The sequence below is a fragment of the Eubalaena glacialis genome, chromosome 4 (genome assembly GCF_028564815.1).
Source record: "Eubalaena glacialis isolate mEubGla1 chromosome 4, mEubGla1.1.hap2.+ XY, whole genome shotgun sequence".
NCBI classification, from domain to species: Eukaryota; Metazoa; Chordata; class Mammalia; order Artiodactyla; family Balaenidae; genus Eubalaena; species Eubalaena glacialis.
Window position 1 is genome coordinate 63,311,633 of NC_083719.1, and position 18,397 is coordinate 63,330,029.

The 18,397-nt window shown below is 39.8% G+C and overlaps 1 protein-coding gene across 1 annotated transcript in view; it reads left to right on the plus strand.

Annotated features, from left to right (window-relative positions):
* CMYA5 (cardiomyopathy associated 5) overlaps window positions 1-18,397 on the plus strand; it is a 111,142-nt gene that overhangs the window by 82,320 nt on the left and 10,425 nt on the right. The gene's annotated exons all lie outside the window — the stretch shown is intronic.

The following is an 18,397-nucleotide window of genomic DNA, read 5'->3' on the forward strand; positions in this document are numbered from 1 at the left end:
ATCTAGAGACTTTTTCTGGAAAAAAGAAATGTAAAGCTCTCTCACTAAAATTACGAAGCTAAAATTTATCAATAAAGGGCTGTGCAGGGCTTCCCTGGTGGCGCAGTGGTTGAGAATCTGCCTGCCAATGCAGGGAACACGGGTTCAAGCCCTGGTCTGGGAAGATCCCACATGCCGCGGAGCAACTAGGCCCGTGAGCCACAATTACTGAGCCTGCGCGTCTGGAGCCTGTGCTCCGCAACAAGAGAGGCCACGATAGTGAGAGGCCCGCACACCGCCATGAAGAGTGGCCCCCACTTGCCGCAACTGGAGAAAGCCCTCACACAGAAACGAAGACCCAACACAGCCATAAATAAATAAATTTTTTTAAAAAATGCAAAAAAAAAATAAAGGGCTGTGCATCCAGAGGACCTTTGGTAAATGTTACTTCATTTACTTATTAACCTCCAATCCATGGCAATAGGGCAACTTTGTGTTCCATGATGAAGATTCAGATCATTATTATTAATATTCATATATTGATAGAGATTTTTTTAAACCAAATTTACTGAGATAAACTATTTTGGCAGGATATGGAACTTGGAAATAATGGTATGAAATTAGACAGCTTTTTAATAAAGTATATTATTTAAGCTCTTGATTATTTTCATTATCAATCAACAGCTATTTATTTAGTTATGATGTGAGGTTTCATATGACTGAGCAATAATTATAGTTTCTTTCAAGTATGTGAAGGCAGGCTTCGCAAAATAGTGATCAAAGGACAAATTAATGTTGATTGGAGTGTGTATAGGTGGGATGTAGACATTTCAGCAGGAGTGAGAACGTAGTAAATGTACAAGAAACAACATCTCTGTTGATGTGCCAATTGCTAGAAGGCAGCCTTCAGTGATCAGCAAATAGCCGAGAGGTTAACTCACAGAGAGAGAGACAGACAGACAGACCAACAGAGACAGAAACAGAGAGACAGAGGAAGAGAGAGAAAAGAGGGAGAGAGAGGGAGACAAAGACAGAGACAAAGAGAGAGAGATTATAACTGGCTTCTATTGAGCATTTACTATGTGCCAAGTCACTATTCTAAGTGCCTTATGTATGTTGCCTTATTTAATCCTCAAACGAACTCTGAGAGAAAACATATGCTTTGAGACGCTAGCAGCTAGTGAGTGGCAATCAGGATTCAAACCTTGTTTTGTTAGATTTCACAGTCCAAGCTGCTAACCACTGTTGAATGTCACCCAGGAGAGTCCTGGACATTCTCTGCAAAAGACTCTTGATGCTAGGAGAGCATTTGGTCTGGAGTGCCTGAGTCCCAGGGCAATCTCTCCCATCGTTCTTCACCATCAGTGAGGAAAGCCCAGTTCTTTCTGAGGCAAGATGAGACTGTGAAGGAATGCTCTGAAGTGACTCATCCTTGTTATAGCATCGGTCCCCAGCTGACATTTGCATAAATAATACCAGCACAGTTGGATTCTTAAATCAGCAGAAATCTGAGAGAAACCCTGAGACCTAGTAGCCATCTCACTGAGGGAACTGTGATGTCATCTCATAAATGCGGCTACAGGGAGAAGGGAATGGGGGGATGGAAGGGGGAATGGCATCACCGAGGGCCTTCAACATGCCAGGAACTGTGCTAAATCTCATCTAACCCTCTCGACAATTCTAGGAGGGAGGTCATGACTTCCATTGAATGAGACTCAGGGAGGTTAAATAATTTGGCCAAGGTATTAAATGACGGAGTGAGAGTTTGGAGTCAGGATGCACACTCAGGTTTGTCTTATTCTTTCCACTAGTTCTAAAACTTGTGTCATTACACAGACTGAGTTAGCATACCTTAACCGCCTGACAACTGGAAGTTATTGTGTATCCTGGGTTTCCTTTGTCACATGAAAAACATAGATGTAAAGAGAGAATACAGTACCATTCAAAACCCCTTTAATTAAAGTTTTTCATTTCTCTGATCATCCTGGGGCCCTCAAAAAAAAGTCCATTTGATATCAACAGTGAACAATGCATTCCAAACAAATCCTTCATCAAAGCCAGAGAAATCATTGACGGTTCCATTTCTAGGGAAAAAATGGCCATCCACCAATTTCATTAAGACAAAAGTTGAGCTTATTAAAGCATGACTTGTCATTAGTTTATCCCTTTGAGACTTTGCCAGTGGGTTCATTTTTATTTTTCTTGCCAAAGGAGAGCATTTGAGAGGCTGGATAAGCAGAAGTTTGTAGAAGTTATGGAACACTACAAGAATCCTTTGTTATTGAATGGATGTGGTCCAGCAAGCTAGAAGTGAAGGGAGATTCCACATGCAGAAGGCTTGTTGACAGTTCGGGGCTGTGTTGGAGATGGAGCTCTTTTCCAATTAGGTGCTAAAAGACCCCTCAGTGCCAGGAGGTAGAATGGTATGTTCAATCCACAGCCCAGGGATGACTCTCCAGCCTCTCTGGATCCCTGCTGCATCTTACAATAGATAATTTTTTGAGGCAAGCACAATTGTGTTGGCCACAAATCACTACCCTGTGATCGCTCACGAATACAAGAAACCTCAATGCCTTATACCTCTGGTTGGCATCAACAGACTGTGAAATAATTCATCCTTAATTTCAGAGTCCCAGTGCTGCAAAACTCATTTGTATCTCTTTTGTTCTCCAATTAAAGAGTTCAGGAGGGAGGGAAAATTCTACTCTTCTGGAGTAGCCATGTGTCTTAGGTCTTTGACCATCTGGTTCTTACAGCCAACTTTAAAACATTCCCTACAATGTCTGATGGTTCAAAACCCTACAAAACATTAACTATTTACTATCATCTATATTGCCCAATCTCTAGGATGTCAGTTGTAGACAGCTAGTCAGACAGTAGAATTGATAAACAAAGAACCTCAACACTTGATCACCCCTAGCCAACAAAGGCAAACAAACCCTACTGTTCCATTCTATTAGAACCACATTCTTCACTTTGTTTTTCTGCATAGCAGTGCATAATTAAAGTTATTTTGTGTCTTGGAAAGAACAGCAAGCCAAGGATTGTCTGATCCCACTCACTTGTTGGCTCCATGAAGAGATTATTATTTAAAGTGGCAGCGTCAGTGCCTGAGACAGCGTCTGGCATATTGTAGCTACTCAATACATATGTGTTACCTGAATGGGTAAATATCATCAACATTGAACACATAATACTGACACCAACAAAAAAAAGTTAGGTCAGCTTTGAGGATAATCTCCTATTCACAATGGGAAAAAAAAATAAACTGTGCCAACAAAGTAAAGAAGAATGGTGAATGAGTTAATTTTAGTGCTTGGATACTTAACTAGGAGATAAGACTAGTCTAACCTGTGGATTGGAAACCTTTTCATGGATCACTTATAGGGAAGGACACTGATAATCTTGTTGATCCATTGGTTACATAACCCTTACATACATTTTAGGTTCTATGCAAAACCCCTGTTCTAAATCAGATGCAAAAAGAAAAGAAAACAAAACACAAAAGAAACCCCACAAAAAACTGGGTAAGGACAGGAACCTTATCTATGCAGCTGTTTATTAAAGGTCTATTTAATGAGTGAATGAGTAGATGAATGATGGCATTAGCCAGTCTCCTTTTGCCCTTGCCAACTCCAAGTCCTCTAACTGGCTGGAATCTCTAGCAGAGGAGAGATGGAGAACCCAACAGGACTAAGAACTAAATGAATTTACATCTCTTTCTCACCCTCAATCCCTGAAAAGACAGACAGCCTTAAAAGCTCTGGTCTGGAGTGGGAAGAGGAGTTGAAAGGAAATGAAAAGGGAGAAAAGGATGAGTAATATGAAATTGCACATACACACATGGAGGGCATTGATTACCCTTTAGATTAGGGAGGCTAATTTTGGTTGCCAGAACAGAAACACATCCATCTTCGGACCTGCATTCACTCTCCCATATGACGGCCTCTAGAAATTCCAATCTAAGACCAAAGTTGCTGGTTAACCTCTCAGAGTAGGTGTTTGAATGCAATGTGCCTACTGTGCTCCCGAGTTCCGTGATGTGGTGTCTGAAATAGCTGAGCAGTTGCCTCCATTCCATCATCCTCACAGAAGACACATTTGCATATTTTGGTGTGTGGGCACCGCGGCCCTGTCCCAGCAGTCGGCCCCTACTGGGCTTGGGGGTGGGCGGGAGTGACAATCCCCGGCTTGTGTGCGGGGGCTGAGGGAGCTCCTACTCACCCTTTCCTGTTTTTCTTTGAATGCTCTCCTCAGGTTGGGTGGGCTCAAAACACTTTCAAAAATTTTCCACCGCTCTGCTGTTTCCTCAGCTGTTCTGTCTCTCCTGTGTGGAAAGAAGTCAGCAGAACTGTGGGTGGAGGAGGGAAAACTGAGAGAAATATAGTACAGGGCTTAGCTGTGTAGGCTGTGCAGAAAGAAGCTGTGTACTGAATGACAAATCTGTGAGACTCAATACGCCACAGAAGTGGTTGGTAGTGAACTTCCTGCTCCCCAGCCCCGGCCAAGGCTGTGGGCAGGGAGACCCTCCCGGGCCACCCTCCCTGGGAGCCTCCCCAGGGTGGGTGGGGCTCTGGGTGCTGGACTCGTGAGCTCCTGTTCTTCCTGCCTCTAACTTTTGGGGTTACACGTGATGGGACAGGAACAGGATTGTCTGTCACAGCTGGGTATTCTAGCTGGGGACGACTGCCACTTTGTCCATATAATAAGGACAAATAAGGGTGAATTTCCTGATGAACTTAGTGCCTGAGCAGGAGATGAAGAATCCCGGAATTTTTTTCTTTTTAAAAAGTTTTTACGAAGCTTTCAGCTGGAGAGATGAGGACTGACCATATGGTCAAGGGCAAATGATTTGACCTTCTCCACAACCTATGGGTAAAAGAGGCAGTCATTCCCGCCCCGTGCTTGCTTCACAGGGTGACAGGAAGGCCAACTGACATGACTGGGCGAAAATGCATTGAGTAATTAAGAGGTAATAGACAATATTCATATGGTATTGTTTTCCTGACCCAAGTTGTAATATTCCTCTTCAGGGAGCCCTTGGGAGAGGGAGTTACCGGAAGATAATCCATCCCCCGCTCCCACTGAAATTCTTGGCATTCAGCTTTTTCTAAATGAATTTTCTTCCCAAATGAATCTGACTTAACTTTGATCATTTAAAATCCTATACACCTCCTGGTTGTATAGTAAAACCTCAGTCAGTGGAAAAACAGCCTATTCCTTCACTTCTAACTTACGATCTGTCAATTTCCAAAAGTATTCTAGTTCACAGTAAAAGACCCAGGTATGCTAGAGCCACCAAAAACAACCCTGTAAGAGCAAGAGCCAGATAATGCAGAAGGAGGTTGTATCAGAAAGCATAGGTTAAGAACAGTACCTCAACGGAACATGCAATTTAAATATGAACTTCCTGGCAGCTGAAGTGAAAACAGGAGAGTGGAGGAGAGAGCAAGAGGGAGAAAGAAAGAGATTACATAACTCATCTTTTTTTTAAAAAAAAGGAAACACAGCACTTCACTAAGAGAGACAATTATATTTCTTGACATTCAGTTCTAAGATGAATTTTTCACGTAGATCTTTATATAAGGGCTATTGAACAAGATAGTAGTGATTGTCTTTAAGAGCAGTTTTACAAAAGATGCAAAAACATTCCCTATGTAACCATTTTTTAAATGGGCTCTGAAAGCACAATGTTAAATCGCCATTCTGTGCAGGCAGTTCTATGGGACCTCAAGTAATTGTCCACCTATGTGACCTTTGAGTGGTAAAGGAGAGCTTAGAGAATCCAGAAGAAAGAATGAATGTTACTAGGCTCCTGGGATTCTCTGCCTGAAATATAAATGGTATCATTCAAACTTTGGAGGGTAACTAGCTACAGAGAAAACAGAACTCCAGGATTCTTCTGCTGGAATCCTTTGGCTCTCTTTGATTTTGTGAGAGATTCTAATGACAGGAAAGCCTAAGTTCCGTGGGTCAGCAGGATTCAGCCCTCATGTTATGTTTCTATACTATTATGAACTAATAGTGATGTTTAGTTAACACTGAGTCTCATAATATCCTCATTTATCAAATGAAAAATAGTCCTGTTCAAAAATTTTTATCTACCAAGTTTAAAAAAAACCCAAAAGTCAGTATATAAAGAATTTTCTTCTTAATCTTGATTTAACCAAAATTTTTCATCTTAAACAAAAAAATTCCATGTTTATGGTTAGTTAAGGTTTTATAAATGGCTTCCAATAGCTAAAATTATCTAGTTAGCTGCTCTTGTATTTCATGTTGTTTATGTTCTCATGGATTTTTCTTCTTTTTTCCTGTTTCTCCTGCCCACCCCTTCTCACCCCACACTATCTTATGATTATGTTTTTCAAACCTAACTGATCATAGAAAAACAACTGGGATGCTTGTTAGAGTTTATATTCACGGGCTCCTCTTAAGAGATTCCGATTCAGAAGGTCTACTGTGCCCAGGCAGGTATGGGGAACACTACTTTACTAGCTGGTCCCCATAGGGCCCAGCAGTGTGCCCTGTTCACAGTTCACATTAAATGGTGTTGATTGACTGGCTGAATGTTGGTGCTGCCAAGAGTAAGAGCCCACTGTGTTTTTAAAAAACAATTCATACTTAGCCATCTGTTGTACACTGCAGTGACAGCACCATCTGTAGGCTGCTTCCAGGAGTCACGGCACTGGGTTCCTCCATATTGTTTGTACACATGCTGCCCTCTTTTCCTGGGAGAAAACATGTTTAGATCCAGATATTAGACATGGCAGTGCAGAGGATAGCCACTGCTTGTGGTGACCAGCCCCTCAGCTTACCTTGAGCTCATGTACACCCCTTCCTTCCATCCAACACAAATTGTTGAATTATAAAATTCCTAGAGAAGTTACTTTACAGAGTTCCAGCTAATGTTTGCATTTTGCAAACACGTTCAACCAACTCCTGAACTTGTAATATAGCTCTACAAGTAAATTGTTTAATTAATTTTGGATAGATAATACATACATATGGTACAAATTCAAAAGATACAAAAAGGAATACAGTGAAAATTGTCTCCTTTCTATCTATACTTCATTTACTTAGTTCTCCTCCCCAGAGAAAATTACTATCTGATTCATATTTATCTTTTAAGATAGTCTGTGCGTACACAGCATCTATATTTTTTCAACAAATGGTAGCATACTATATATATTTCTACCACCTTACTTTTCTTGTTTAAAAATATTTCCTGGTATCTCATATCAATACAAAAGGAACTGCATCAGTTTTTTAAAAAACAATTCCGTTGTAGTCTAAGACTATAATTAATTTATTTGACCAGTTGAGAGGCACTTCAGTTGTTTCCATTCTCACAAAGAGTGCTGCAGAAAAAACTTTGTGCATATATCGTTTCATACATGTGCAGGTATATCTGTAGGATAAATTCCTAGAAGTACCGTGATTGGTTAGAAGGTATGAACATTTTGAATTTTGATAGATATTACCAAATTGTCTCCATAGAGGCTGTAGCTGTTTACACTCTGGCTAGCAGCATGTAAGTGTGCTTGGTTCTTCATACCTTTGCCTACACAGGGTGTGATAAAACTTGACAGTTTGATAAGTAGAAAATGGAATCTTATTATAGTTTAATTGTGCATTTCTGTTATTAGGTTGAACATCTTTTTGTCTGTTTCAGACCCATGTACTTCCTTTTCTATGAACTGTTCATTTCCTTTACCCATTTTTCCTGTTAGAGTGTAGTATTTATTTCTTATTGATTTGTAGAAGCTCTTTGTTTTTTAAAGAACATTAGCCTTCATCTATGATATGAGTTGCAATTTAAAAATTTTTTGCCGTACTTTTTTTTTTGGCTTAAACAACAGATATTTATTTTCAATTCTGGAAGCTCAACATCCAAGATCAAAGTGTCTGCAGAGTTGATTTCTTCTGAGGCCTCTCTCTTTGGTTTGTAGGTGACTGTTTTTTCTCTGTGTCTTCGTATGGTCCCTCTGTGTCTGTCTGTGTCCTAATCTCTTCTTCTTTTTTTTTTATACATCTTTATTAGACTATAACTGCTTTACAATGTTGTGTTAGTTTCTGTTGTACAACAAAGTGAATCAGCTATATGTATACATATATCCCCCATCTCCTCCCTCTTGAGCCTCCCTCCCACCCTTCTAGGTCATCACAAAACACTGAGCTAATCTCCCTGTGCTATGCAGCAGCTTCCCACTAGCTATCTATTTTACATTTGGTAGTGTATATATGTCCATGCCACTCTCTCACTTTGTCCCAGCTTACCCTTCCCCCTCCCTGTATCCTCAACTCCATTCTCTAGTAGGTCTGTGTCTTTACTCCCGTCTTGCCCCTAGGTTCTTCATGACTTTTTTTTTTTTTTTTTTTTAGATTCCATATATATGTGTTACCATACAGTATTTGTTTTTCTCTTTCTGACTTTCTTCACTCTGTATGACAGACTCTAGGTCCATCCACCTCACTACAAATAACTTTCGTTTCTTTTTATGGCTGAGTAATATTTCATTGTATATATGTGCCACATCTTCTTTATCCATTCATCTGTTGATGGACACTTAGGTTGCTTCCATGTCCTGGCTATTGTAAATAGAGCTGCAATGAACATTTTGGTACATGACTCTTTTTGAATTATGGTTTTCTCAGGATATATGCCCAGTAGTGGGATTGCTGGGTCATATGGTAGTTCTATTTTTAGTTTTTTAAGGAACCTCCATACTGTTCTCCACAGTGGCTGTATCAATTTACATTCCTACTAACAGTGCAGGAGGGTTCCCTTTTCTCCACACCCTCTCCAGCATTTACTGTTTGTAGATTTTTTGATGATGGCCATTCTGACTGGTGTGAGATGACATCTCATTTTAGTTTTGATTTGCATTTCTCTAATGATTAATGATGTTGAGCATTCTTTCATGTGTTTGTTGGCAATCTGTATACCTTCTTTGGAGAAATGTCTATTTAAGTCTTCTGCCCATTTTTGGATTGGGTTGTTTTTTTTTTAATATTGAGCTGCATGAGCTGCTCGTAAATTTTGGAGATTAATCCTTTGTCAGTTGCTTCATTTGCAACTATTTTCTCCCATTCTTTTCATCTTGTTTATGGTTTCCTTTGCTGTGCAAAAGCATTTAAGTTTCATTAGGTCCCATTTGTTTATTTTTGTTTTTATTTCCATTTCTCTAGGAGCTGGGTCAAAAAGGATCTTGCTGTGATTTAGGTCATGGAGTGTTCTGCCTATGTTTTCCTCTAAGAGTTTTATCATGTCTGGCCTTACATTTAGGTCTTTAATCCATTTTGAGTTTATTTTTGTGGATGGTGTTAGGGAGTGTTCTAATTTCATTCTTTTACATGTAGCTGTCCAGTTTTCCCAGCACCACTTATTGAAGAGGCTGTCTTTTCTCCACTATATATTCTTGCCTCCTTTATCAAAGATAAGGTGACCATATGTGCGTGGGTTTATCTCTGGGCTTTCTATCCTGTTCCATTGATCTGTATTTCTGTTTTTGTGCCAGTACCATACTGTCTTCATTACTATAACTTTGTAGTATAGTCTGAAGTCAGGGAACCTGATTCCTCCAGCTCTTTTTTTCTTTCTCAAGATTGCTTTGGCTATTCGGGGTATTTTGTGTTTCCATACAAATTGTGAAATTTTTTGTTCTAGTTCTGTGAAAAATGTCCTTGGTAGTTTGATCGTGATTACATTGAATCTGTAGATTGCTTTGGGTAGTATAGTCATGTTCACAATGCTGATTCTTCCAATCCAAGAACATGGTATATCTCTCCATCTGTTGGTATTATCTTTAATTTCTTTCATCAGTGTCTTATAATTTTCGGCATACAGGTCTTTTGTCTCCTTAGGTAGGTTTATACCTAGATATTTTATTCTTTTTGTTGCAATGGTAAATGGGAGTGTTTTCTTAATTTCACTTTCAGATTTTTCATCATTAGTGTATAGGAATGCAAGATATTTCTGTGCATTAATTTTGTATCCTGCTACTTTACCAAATTCATTGACTAGCTCTAGTAGTTTTCTGGTAGCGTCTTTAGGATTCTCTATGTATAGTATCATGTCATCTGCAAACAGTGACAGCTTTACTTCTTCTTTTCCAATTTATATTCCTTTTATTTCTTTTTCTTCTCTGATGGCTGTGGCTAAAACTTCCAAAGCTATGTTGAATAACAGTGGTGAGAGTGGGCAACCTTGTCTTGTTCCTGATCTTAGTGGAAATGGTTTCAGTTTTTCACCATTGAGGACGATGTTGGCTGTGGGTTTGTCATATATGGCCTGTATTATGTTGAGGAAAGTTCCCTCTATGCCTACTTTCTGGAGGGTTTTTGTAATAAATAGGTGTTGAATTTTGTCAAAAGCTTTCTCTGCATCCATTGAGATGATCATATGGTTTTTCTCCTTCAATTTGTTAATATGCTGTATCACATTGATTGATTTGCATATATTGAAGAATGCTTGCATTCCTAGGATAAACCCCACTTGATCATGGTGTATGATCCTTTTAATGTGCTGTTGGATTCTGTTTGCTAGTATTTTGTTGAGGATTTTTGCATCTGTGTTCATCAGTGATACTGGCCTGTAGTTTTCTTTCTTTGTGACATCTTTTTCTGGTTTTGGTATCAGGGTGATAGTGGCCTCGTAGAATGAGTTTGGGAGTGTTCCTCCCTCTGCTATATTTTGGAAGAGTTTGAGAAGGATAGGTGTTAGCTCTTCTCTAAATGTTTGATAGAATTCGCCTGTGAAGCCATCTGGTCCTGGGCTTTTGTTTGTTGGAAGATTTTTAATCACAGTTTCAATTTCAGTGCTTGTGATTGGTCTGTTCATATTTTCTATTTCTTCCTGGTTCAGTTTTGGAAGGTTGTGCATTTCTAAGAATTTGTCCATTTCTTCCAGATTGTCCATTTTATTGGCATATAGTTGCCTGTAGTAATCTCTCATGATCCTTTTTATTTCTGCAGTGTCAGTTGTCACTTCTCCTCTTTCATTTCTAATTCTATTGATTTGAGTTGTCTCCCTTTTTTTCTTGATGAGTCTGGCTAATGGTTTATCAATTTTGTTTATCTTCTCAAAGAACCAGCTTTTAGTTTTATTGATCGTTGCTGTCGTTTCCTTCATTTCTTTTTCATTTATTTCCGATCTGGTCTTTATGATTTCTTTCCTTCTGCTAACTTTGGGGTTTTTTTTGTTCTTCTTTCTCTAATTGCTTTAGGTGTAAGGTTAGGTTGTTTATTTGAGATGTTTCTTTTTTCTTAAGGTATGATTGTACTGCTATAAACTTCCCTCTTATAACTGCTTTTGCTGCATCCCATAGGTTTTGGGTCGTCGTGTTTTCATTGTCATTTGTTTCTAGGTATTTTTTGATTTCCTCTTTGATTTCATCAGTGATCTCGTCGTTATTAAGTAGTATATTGTTTAGCCTCCATGTGTTTGTATTTTTTACAGATGTTTTCCTGTAATTGATATCTAGTCTCATGGCGTTGTGGTTGGAAAAGATACTTGATACGATTTCAATTTTCTTAAATTTACCAAGGCTTGATTTGTGACCCAAGATATGACCTATCCTGGAGAATGTTCCATGAGCACTTGAGAAGAATGTGTATTCTGTTGTTTTTGGGTGGAATGTCCTATAAATATCAATTAAGTCCATCTTGTTTAATGTATCATTTAAAGCTTGTGTTTCCTTATTTATTTTCATGTTGGATGATCTGTCCACTGGTGAAAGTAGGGTGTTAAAGTCCCCTACTATGATTGTGTTACTGTCGATTTCCCCTTTTATGGCTGTTAGTATTTGCCTTATATATTGAGGTGCTCCTGTGTTGGGTGCATAAATATTTACAATTGTTATATCTTCTTCTTGGATTGATCCCTTGATCATTATGTAGTGTCCTTCTTTGTCTCTTGTAGTAGTCTTTGTTTTAAAGTTTATTTTGTCTGATATGAGAATTGCTACTCCAGGTTTCTTTTGATTTCCATTTGCATGGAATATCTTTTTCCATCCCCTCACTTTCAGTCTATATGTGTCCCTAGGTCTGAAATGGGTCTCTTGTAGAGAGCATATATACGGGTCTTGTTTTTGTATCCATTCAGCCAGTCTGTGTCTTTTGGTTGGAGCATTTAATCCATTTACATTTAAGGCAATTATCGATATGTATGTGCCTATTACCATTTTTGTAATTGTTTTGGGTTTGTTATTGTAGGTCTTTTCCTTCTCCTGTGTTTCCTGACTAGAGAAGTTCCTTTAGCGTTTGTTGTAAAGCTGGTTTGGTGGTGCTGAATTCTCTTAGCTTTTGCTTGTTTGTAAAGGTTTTAATTTCTCTGTCTAATCTGAATGAGATCCTTGCTGGGTAGAGTAATCTTGGTTGTAGGTTTTTCTCCTTCATCACTTTAAGTTTGTCCTGCCACTCCCTTCTGGCTTGCAGAGTTTCTGCTGAAAGATCAGCTGTTAACCTTATGGGGATTCCCTTGTGTGTTATTTGTTGTTTTTCCCTTGCTGCTTTTAATATTTTTTCATTGTATTTAATTTTTGATAGTTTGATTAATATGTGTCTTGGCATGTTTCTCCTTGGATTTATCCTTTATGGGACTCTCTATGCTTCCTGGATTTGATTAACTATTTCCTTTCCCATATTAGGGAAATTTTCAACTATAATCTCTTCAAATATTTTCTCAGTCCCTTTCTTTTTCTCTTCTTCTTCTGGGACCCCTATAATTCGAATGTTGGTGCGTTTAATGTTGTCCCAGAGGTCTCTGAGACTGTCCTCAATTCTTTTCATTCTTTTGCTTTATTCTGCTCTGCAGTAGTTATTTCCACTATTTTATCTTCCAGGTCACTTATCTGTTCTTCTGCCTCAGTTATTCTGCTATTGATCCCTTGTAGAGAATTTTTAATTTCATTTATTGTGTTGTTCATCACTGTTTGTTTGCTCTTTAGTTCTTCTAGGTCCTTGTTAAACGTTTCTTGTATTTTCTCCATTCTATTTCCAAGATCTTGGATCATCTTTACTATCATTATTCTGAATTCTTTTTCAGGTAGACTGCCTGTTTCCCCTTAATTTGTTAGGTCTGGTGGGTTTTTACCTTGCTCCTTCATCTGCTGTGAGTTTCTCTGTCTTCTCATTTTGCTTAACTTACTGTGTTTGGTGTCTCCTTTTCACAGGCTGCAGGTTTGTAGTTCCCGTTGTTTTTGGTGTGTGTCCCCAGTGGCTAAGGTTGGTTCATTGGGTTGTATAGGCTTCCTGGTGGAGGGGACTAGTGCCTGTATTCTGGTGGATGAGGCTGGATCTTGTCTTTCTGGTGGGCAGGTCCACGTCTGGTGGTGTGTTTTGGGGTGTCTGTGGCCTCATTATGATTTTAGGCAGCCTCCCTGCTAATGGATGGTGTTGTGTTCCTGTCTTGCTAGTTATTTGGCATAGGGTGTCCAGCACTGTAGCTTGCTGGTCGTTGAGTGAAGCTGGGTCTTGGTGTTGAGATGGAGCTCTCTGGGAGATTTTTGCCCTTTGATATTACATGGAGCTGGGAGGTCTCTTGTGGACCAATGTCCTGAAGTTGGCTCTCCCACCTCAGAGGCACAGCCCTGACTCCTATCTGGAGCACCAAGATCCTGTCCTCCACACGGCTCAGAATAAAAGGGAGAAAAAAAAAGAAGGAAAGAGAGAAGAAGATAAAATAAAATAAAGTTATTAAAATAAAAAATAGTTATTAAAAAAAATTTTTTAAGTAATAAAAAAAGAAAAAAGAGAGAGAAAGAAGAGAGCAACCAAATCAAAAAACAAATCCACCAATGATAACAAGTGCTGAAAAGTATACTAAAACAAAAGAAAACAAATAAGAAAAAATGGACAGACAGAACCCTAGGACAAATGGTAAAAGGAAAGCTATACAGACAAAATCACACACAGAAGCATACATATACACACTCACAAAAAGAGAAAAAGGGGAAAAAATATATATGTCGTTGTTCCCAAAGTTCACCTCCTCAATTTGGGATGGTTCGTTGTCTATTCAGGTATTCCACAGATGCAGGGTACATCAAGTTGATTGTGGTGATTTAATCCGCTGCTCCTGAGGCTGCTGGGAGAAATTTCCCTTTCTCTTCTTTGTTTGCACAGCTCCCTGGGGTTCAGCTTTGGATTTGGACCCGCCTCTGCGTGTAGGTCGCCTGAGGGCATCTGTTCTTCGCTCAGACAGGACAGGGTTAAAGGAGCAGCTGATTCAGCAGCTCTGGCTCAGTCAGGCTGGGGGGAGGGAGAGGTATGGATGCGGGGCGAGCCTGCGGCGGCAGAGGCCGGCGTGACGTTGCACCAGCCCTAGGCGCGCCGTGCGTTCTCCTGGGGAAGTTGTCCCTGGATCACGGGAGCCTGGCAGTGGTAGGCTGTACAGGCTCCCGGGAGGGGAGGTGTGGATAGTGACCTGTGCCCACACACAGGCTTCTTGGTGGTGGCAGCAGCAGCCTTAGTGTCTCATGCCCGTCTCTGTGGTCCGCGCTGATAGCCGCGGCTCGCACCCGTCTCCGGAGCTCGTTTAAGCGGCGCTCTGAATCCCCTCTCCTCGCGCACCAGGAAATAAAGAGGCAAGAAAAAGTCTCTTGCCTCTTTGGCAGCTCCAGACTTTTTCCTGGACTCCCTCCCGGCTAGCTGTGGCGCACTAATCCCTTCAGGCTGTGTTCACGCAGCCAACCCCAGTCCTCTCCCTGCGATCCGACCGAAGCCCGAGCCTCAGCTCCCAGCCGCGCCCGCCTTGGCGGGTGAGCAGACAAGCCTCTTGGGCTGGTGAGTGCTGGTCGGCGCCGATCCTCTGTGCGGGAATCTCTCTGCTTTGCCCTCCACACCCCTGTGGCTGCGCTCTCCTCTGTGGCTCCGAAGCTTCCCCCCTCCGCCACCCGCAGTCTCCGCCCGCGAAGGGGCTTGCTAGTGTGTGGAAACCTTTCCTCCTTCACAGCTCCCTCCCACTGGTGCAGGTCCCATCCCTATTCTTTGTCTCTGTTTTCTCTTTTTTCTTTTGCCCTACCCAGGTACGTGGGGGGTTTCTTGCCTTTTGGGAGGTCTGAGGTCTTCTGCCAGCGTTCTGTAGGTGTTCTGTAGGAGTTGCTCCACATGTACATGTATTTCTGATGTATTTGTGGGGAGGAAGGTGATCTCCACGTCTTACTCTTCCGCCATCTTAAAGCTCCTCTCCATACGTATTTTTTAATGTTAATGTTAGTTTAGTTCTACTTTCAGGAGGAAGTATGCAGTAGGGAATCCAACTTTATTTTTTCTACTATGGCTATCCTGCTGTGCCAGTAAGAAAACCCATCATTTTCCCTTCTGATTTGAAATACTTCCATTATTATGTACTAAAGAACCTATGTATTTGGCTCTATTCCTCACCTTTATAATCTATTCCATTGACCCATCTATTTATGCCCTAGTACCATGCCGTTTTTATTATTATAGCTTTATAATTTTAGAATTCATGTAGGTTAGGTTGCCCCTTCATGACTTTTTTTTTTTTGCTATTTGCTAGTTTATTTTTCATATGATCTTTAGAATCAGACTGTGTAGTCACCTCTACTCCCCTGCCCCTGACAATTTGGTATTTTTAGAGATCATGTTAAATTGATAGTTTAATTTAGGGAGTATTGAAATTTTTGTGATGTTGCATTTTTGTACCCAAGAACTGATATGCCTTTCCTTTTAGGCAAGTCTTTTGCGTGCTTTCCTTCAGTACCATTTTCAAAAATATTTTTCATATAAATCTTATATACTTTTGTTATGTTTGCCACTATTCTAAATAAGATCTTTCTTTTGCTTTATCTTCTATCTAGTTGTTATTTGTATATGAACGATTTTGATTTCTTATATTAGTTTCACATCTAGCTATTCCACTAAATTCTGAGTTTTTTGTCTGATTTTCTTAGGTTTTCTAGATAGCAGTCATATCATCTGCAAATGGTAATAATTTTACCTCCTACCTCCCAATTTTTTTTAACCTCCTGTCTGTCTCTCTGACTTAATGGGAATGCTTTTAGTATTTTCCCGTTAAGCATTAAGTCCCTAAAGGTTTTTTCTTCATAAAGATCCTTTTCAATTCCCATGTGAAATATCAATAATTCTTGCCCCATTGTCTATGGTTAGTTGTGGCAAACTTTTCAATCATTCCTTGCAAAAATTAAAGAAGGAAAGGGCTCAGGCTAGAGAGGTCTTTGTTATATTGGACAAACATCAGCCTCCTGGGGGTTTCCACTCGTTTCCTTCTGAAACAGCAGAAGAGGAGACCACTCTCATTTACATGGCAGCCCTTCACACTTCTGAGGAGACAGTGGGTCTCCTTTGAATCATTTCTCTCTGCCTTACAGCATTGGAGTTTAACAAATGTCCTTTGTCCTACCAATGAGCAAGCCGAGAGTCCTTTGAAGACCTGCTGGGTGCAGAGCTCTGTGATCAAAACCCACAGCATGCTTATGCCCTACCAGCAATCAGCTAATTTGCTGTGTCAGGGTTCCTAGATGCTTCCTTGTCCTCACATTCCCAGAACCTCCACATATAAAGCCTTCCCTTTCCATTGCACTATGATACTTGTAGGGAGGATCCCACACTTATGACCCAAAGTGAGACCCTTTGAGTCAAATTTCTTATTGCCTTTTGAATTTTATTACTGGCTCTAGACTTCTAACGTCGTCAGGTTAGTCACATTATTGATAAGGCTGAAATCTCTTCTTACCTAAGCATCAACAACTTGCTGTGGTTCCATTTGCTGTCTAATCACTTACCTCAATTTGGATATTCTGTGAATTTGAACTCTAATCCAAACTATGCAAAACTTATTATAACTCATGTGGTTTCAGTTGCAATTATGACAAGTTTTTGGTTTTGAAATAAAAAATATCATAATCTATGGAAGAGTGCCACTCTTCAGATTTCAAATTCCAAAATTCCAAGTTTTCATTTGGCTAAACAGCAGGGACAGCTGACATGAAGGCTTTTATGACATTCAAGTGAGGTCAGACAATAAATAGACATGGAAATGAACCATTCGTAGCTGAGCTTTTTTGCTTTGTTCTTGGTGCTTGAGCATAAGACAGCAACTTATAAACAATAAAACCCTACCATATTTCATATTACTTTCATTTTCAGGCCTGGTGCTTTTATAGTGTCAGCGAGGGCATTAGGCATATTTGTCACGTCTGCATGACATGTTCGCGCACTGAAAGCAGATCTTATCCCATATATTGGCTTCTGTACCACGTAAACTTTTATTCTTTAAATGACTAATAAGACATAGCATACAACTGACTATATATATGGAATTTCCTCCTTGACAGACTTCATAAAATTTAAGAGCAAAACTTACCCAAAAAATAGCATCCTTGGCATTTAACAACTGCATTATCACAAAATGAAACCCATATGTTCTATCCAGTTTCTAGAGATGAAATTTCCTCACTTCTCCTTGTCACTTACCCCTCAAGCAGGGACAGGGCCTGGGCACATGATAAGTGATCAATAAATATTTATTTGATGAGTGGATGAAGTCTGAAATTCAGTTCAGATCTTGTTATAATTAATGTACATTGAAAACATCTCTTCAGTCATCAATGCAAATAAGATCAGCAATACATCTACCCCAGAATAATAATCTAGATATTAGTTGGGAATTGCATTCTCAGTCATAGGACCTGGTTTTTTTTGTTAATAAATTGAAGCATTACTAGTTGTCAGTGGACATGTGGCTCAATCCATGCGTTCTCCATGCATCTAAAGATAGTACTCTCTGAGGACCTGCTCAAGTGGTAGGTTCTGAAATAACAACCAATAAGGTTTGGGGAGTTTGTACTGGCCTTTTCCAGATGCAGGCAGTAAGTAGCAAATATACAAATAGACCCAGGCTTCTCCCCTCCCTGCCCCCTCCTGCTGAGGAACACACTGTGAGTTTTCTGTGCTTTTAGACATGGGGCTTTGATGGGGGAGGGATTGTTACTCTATACAGATTTTCTGCTTCTAAAAAGTCTAAGTTCTTCTGTTTTCTGGGTCAGTGATACTTTTTCCTTCTCCTGGTTCTCCATGGTATTCTCTAAGGTAGGTACTGAGAATGAAGTAAGTCAACAGAAGTAGAAATAACCTGAAAACAAAAATCAATCTGAGAATGAACACTGACCACTCTTTGATTCTAATGACTTTGTGGTACCTTCATTAATAATAAAACAAACACAAAGAAAATAAAAAACAAACAAAGCAAACAAACAGATAAAAAAAAAAACCGTATCTCCCTCTGAGAATGAACTTGAAGACTATTGTACTATTGTTTTCAATGACTAGTATCCAATGCACATCTAACAGGAACAGGATTCTGATTCTTTAGTACTCAGATTAGGACTTCTTTTATTAGCAAGGAGCCTAACTTGTAACTCTCTCCAAAGCCTCT